General features: G+C 28.3%; 1 pseudogene; it reads right to left on the reverse strand.

The window, feature by feature from the left end:
• Positions 1 to 3034: 3034 nt before the first annotated feature.
• Positions 3035 to 5686, reverse strand: LOC114132446 (uncharacterized; annotated as a pseudogene).
• Between the last annotated feature and the right edge of the window lie 218 nt (positions 5687 to 5904).

Here is a 5904-nt window from a genome sequence, read left to right on the forward strand (position 1 = left end):
CGATCCGCTTTTCTCGGTTCGTTACGACCGTTACGCTCGATTCGCGGTTCCCTTTTTCGCACTTCTTTTTCGACGTCCGAACCGTCAAGTTCGCCAAGCTCCGAGCTGCACTTATTCGCTGGTTATCGACCGACTCTCCGGTATAACCACGCACGCCGACGACCCACGTTAGCTTTTTGTATCTCGTACGTACGCGATTTTTATATCTGTATTTTGTATCAATATTGTGTATTTTTAATTATTTGCAAATTGTCAATAAAATCTTTTTTCGAACACTCGAAATTCTTTCGAGTAAGTTTATTTCACGCCCCCGTCCTTACGTTAGACAACGGTGTTCCGACCTACACGCGGCCAACAGGCGCGTAAGTTGCTGGCTGATAGTGCGTCAATAGTGACCACTATCACCACAGTATTGGCAGTACGACGTTAATAATAAACATGAACTATGGTTAATTCATAATAAATTGATAACAATTGATAATAATCACGGTAGATACGATATTATAATATGTTCATGGATACGACATAGGACAGGTTTTAGTGGATGGGACAAGATAATAGGTTTTTATATTGATAATATGGATACGAGAATTTGTTTTTGTACGATATCTCATGAAATAACCGCGAAATAATATGATATTATGAAATATAGGAATAAAATTTCAATGATTTTCTGATGGTGCAAAAACATACCTTTGCACCACCCAGTTTACGCCACTGTCTGTAAACATGAAATGTTTGGAACAATTAATGTCTTTTTTTGGATCCCAAAAATGCGAAGAGTATTAGATCTATTTCCTCTTATGCATACCATTATGAAGAAAAATTAAAAATCGATTTATATGATTTGGACATTGAATGGAGGCAATTTTGTAATCATAATAATTTAAACTTTGAATTAGATCCATTAGTTTTGGAAGCATATTAACACATTAAAACATTGCGATAATAGTGAAGTTTACCCTTTGATCAATAAATTAATTGCATATTTATTTACACTACCACATAGCAGTGCATGTGTAGAAAGATTGTTTAGTTCAATAAATTTGAATAAAACCAAAACACGTAACCAACTATCCACAAAAACACTAACTGGTTTATTAAATTCAAAAAGCTATTTGATTAATAATGAAAATTCATGTTATAACTTTGATGTTCCATATAAAATGATTTGTAAACACAGCTCAGATATATATCAGACCGACGAATAAAAAAATAAAAATTTGTAATGTTTGTAATTTGTTTAAGTTGTTTTTTTTTTTTAAAAATATGTTTATCCTAAGTATGGATAGTTTTTGTTATAATATGAACTAAAACTATAAATTGTTTATTAATATTCCTATTATTTTGTTAATACATCATATTTAATTGTTCAACTTTTTATAATCTGTTACTTGTTTGTTATTTGTTTCAAGTTGTTTTTTTTTTTTAAATATGTTTATCCTAAGTATGGATAGTTTTTGTTATAATATGAACTAAAACTATAAATTGTTTATTAATATTCCTATTATTTTGTTAATACATCATATTTAATGGTTTAACTTTTTATAGTCTGTTACTTGTTTGTTATTTGTTTCAAGTTGTTTTTTTTTTTTTTAAATATGTTTATCCTAAATATGGATAGTTTTTGTTATATGAACTAAAATCACCTATAAATTATATATATTATTATAATTATAATTATATAATAAATAATATATTTCCAAGTAGGTATGGATAAAGTTGTTTTTTTTTTTTTAATTGAATATAAACAGATGAATAAAATTCTTTAATTTAACATAATATAATGGGTATAGAATCATTTTGATTCCAGATACAGTAGTTAATGTAGGTAGGTAGCGATATAATTATTTTTAGACAGCTACATCATGTAAAATACATTAAAAAAGTATTTAGAAATCAAGTAAAAACTTTTTTATTTATTTTATTTATTATTTTATTTTATTTATTTTTTATTTTATTTTTTATTTTATTTTGGGATTTTGAACTTAGCAAAAAAATGATTTTTTAGGAAAAAAGAGGATTTTCTTCAAAGGTGACAGGATTTTACATTTTTTGATCTGGCAACACTGCGTGACACGCAGATCATGGGCGTGACGGCAAAGACAGATGACGTACGAGACGTTGGCTCGAATGTACGTCGTCAACCCACTTGATCGAGATCGTTTTCATTTGCGATTGCTACTTCTGCACAAGAGAAGTTCACAGTCTTTCCGCGATATGAGGACAGTATTTAAGCACACTGCAAGAAATACTGAAGCATTTGTAGCTTCTTCAAAATTATATTGGTCATTGTTATAATTGCAAGTTCCCAAGTCAACACAACTATACACTCTACCATTTAAATATGTAATTTGATTACGTATTGCCATTTCATCGATACAAATGTTACAGACTTTGGGCTGTGTAGAATCTTTAACTCTTAATTCAATTGCCTAAAATGCTTTATCTGTAAACCCAAAATTTCCATTTACCACAGTACCTATACCATTTCCTTAACGTTGCTGGGTGAGGTAAAAGATTTTTAAAAGTTTTTCTCACATACAAGTACGCTTTAGCGGAATAGAATTGCAATGTTAATGCAAAACTACGCAGAACTGGTGAGAACAGAGTTTTTAAATTTCAAACTTCGATCAAGAACTTCTCTTATTTTATCATTTGTTGTATTCTATAACCCAGAAAAATATATATATTAATCTTAGTTCAAAATAATATTGTATATAATAGTTATAAGTTAAAAAAAAGTTGAGAAGAACCGTTAAATAAAGTATATTTTATTCACTAATTACAAAAAAATTAATATAATAATAATCAATACATAAACAACAAACATTTATCACCAACATTAACAATACATTGCATGTATTTTTTACTATTATTTTGTTCACTGTTGAAATTGTAAATTTCTTTTTTTTCAAGTTTTTTTTAATTATTTATTAAAAAATCACAAATATCAAGATCGCTAACAGCCCACATTTAACATTCATATAAATTGAAATTAAATTTACCAAAATATTATCATGTGCTTGTTCAGTTAGAAAATTTTTTTTTTCAAATGATTCAATAACTCAGCCATAGATGACAGTCTTTTGCGGAGTCTGCTTACTTTCAAATTTAAAATTTTAATTTTTTTGTGTTGTTCAATTATTTGCTTTTTTGCAATAATGAAATTATGTTTGGCTTTCCTCGGAATAGATAAGTCTGGCGTAGTTATATCACCTGCATAATATTTGCGCGGCTTTCGTTTAGGAGTATCTAAAATCAAGCCATTAATTATATGATGGTAGGTGGTAATAATAAATAATAAAGCATATTATGTTATTAGATTTAATAATTGTTGAGAATTCTAATAAAAAACTTAAAGGTAAGAATATTATAAAGATTCTAGGGCATCTTCTAGGTTTTTATTGATATTCGGCTTTAAAGCAAGTAACTCACAGTTTAAATTGTAACATAGACCTTTTAGGTATTAGTATTAGTACATACTACATAGTATAAGGTATATGAACATTGAATATATTACAGTTATCTCACTTTAAAATTAAATATCAATAAAAACCGAGAAAAGCCTATGTGCATATTTTTAGGTAACACTGACTTAATAGGTCAATTTGTTTACTACCTACCTACCATAAGTTTGGGAAGTTTCCATTTCACAGATTGGAAAGGTTTCATTTTCGAAACAGCCTGCTCGTCAACCTTAAGAGTAGAACCTTCAGTCATATTATTAGAGCACCTATATTAATTGGGTTTACTTTAAAATATTTACTTAAATAACATAATTTATAAAATACTTTAACATACGTTGATGTAAAAAATTCTTTTGCATGTTTTTTAAGCTTTGTGGGAACTGAATTTGGTTTTAAAATTTTCAAAGTATTCCCAGTTTTGAAACAATCTTTAACAAAATGTTTTGAATATAGTTTTCTAGAAGGTTTATATTCTTCTTCAGTTAAATCACAAGCAGCTAACCACAAAGATCGACCGGATTGATCTTTGGGGAACCTAAACAATGAATATAATTTTAAAAAACAAAATGTTTCATTTTTTAATTGTTTAATATTAAAAATTTAAGTTACATACAATAATCTAATACGTATTTTAGAAAATATTTATGACTTACGAGTGTAAAGAGATACTTTGGTCTTTGTACAAAAAATTCAAACAAAATACACACGAACTTGTACTTTTTTTTTGGTGCCATAATCTCAGCAAAAAAATGTTATAAAAAATTAATTAAACAGTTAAAATAACACGTCGATTCAAAATTGTTGTTATTACACACTTTTCTTAAGTTCGCTTTCACGTCCGTTTATCTGTAACCAAATTCAAATTTGGCAGAATATATTGCTATAATTGACAATAAAATAACAAAATTTGGAGTAGTAATTGCATTTAGAATTTCAAGGCTTCATTGCTTAGTTTTACTGTTAAAATGTTTTAATGATGACATCTCTTCGAAACCTTCTACAATAACAATAAACTTTTCATTAAATTGTCTTACACTTTTATGCTTCTCTACAAATCTAGTTTCACACAGTTTGGTTAATTTACAATTATTAGAATTAATTACATTCATGCGAACTGCAGTTTATTTAAAAAATGTTATAGGTAGTGTCCTTTATTTTGGTAATACAATTTTTAACTTCAGGCAAGACATTCAAATCATCGATAACTAAATTAAGGCGATGACTAGCGCAATGATAATAATTTTTGTAGCTGAATGACGAACTAATAACTAATGTCATCGACGAAATTTTCCAAACTGCTTTTAATGTTTTTTCACTAGAAGCAACCCATATAATTGTGAAGATTTTACCAAAATGTAAGAGTTTCATTTCTAATGAAGCAGCACACTTACTAAGTTCATGCATGTTTTTGGGTAATTGATGTTACAATGCATACATTTTTTCTATGAATGATTGGAGATGATTTGTTCCTTGAACTTCTTTTAGTGTATCAGATACTGCTAATTCTAGTCGATGGTTACAACAATGCCAAATTTAAATATTGGGATACATGCTTTGTAGCTGAACACCGACACCAGACAATCTACCCAACATATTTGAAACACAAAAGATATAAAATTTTGTTTTAAAATATCGTCAGTTAACCCGTGTGCATAAAGATCAGTTAAAATAGCAGTTTTTATGGAATTAGCAGATGTATTTTGAACTTCAATTATATTAAAAAAGTATGTAATTACATCAATGTTATTGGATACAGCGGATCTCAAACAAATAACCAACATACTCTTTTGGCTTAACGTTGTAGACTCGTCAACAATGATAAATATTTTTCTTTTGTTATGCAACAGATCAAGACATAGTTTCTTTCGCATTTCAAATGTAATATGATCAATTATATTGCTACTCGCTTTATTTGTTTGAATAATTCTCCCCATATCCAAGCCATTAATTATTTGTAGATCTACTAATTTTGGCATGTTTGTGTAAGGTCTTTGATTCTTTGCTATGCTGTATGCTGTCCTGAATATTCTTTTTGTATTTTCAATGTCAATATATGAAGTTTTTAATACTTGAGCCGGCATAATTTCCAACTTTTGTTTTTCAATTATACGTTCTGTGTGTAAATGGCTTAGAGAATATTTATGTTTTGAAATTTTTCTTAAATTTGTTTGCTGTTTCTTAAAATCATCTCCAACTGGACATATTTCTCCATTCATTCATTCATGTGAACCATGGGTGCCTTGATGTTTTGTTAAATTAAAATTAGCTTTAGAACATATTTTGCAACCAATTTTTTTACTATTGAAAAAAATCCATGGGTATTCTTCTGTAAAATACTTCATTTGTTTATCGTCCCAACAATCTGGTGGTTCTGTATTTGGTAAGAAGACTTCATTTTCTTATGCTTCAGTTTAACTTTCTGTAGTAATATTGC

This window comes from Aphis gossypii, chromosome X (genome assembly GCF_020184175.1).
Source record: "Aphis gossypii isolate Hap1 chromosome X, ASM2018417v2, whole genome shotgun sequence".
Classification (NCBI taxonomy): Eukaryota; Metazoa; Arthropoda; class Insecta; order Hemiptera; family Aphididae; genus Aphis; species Aphis gossypii.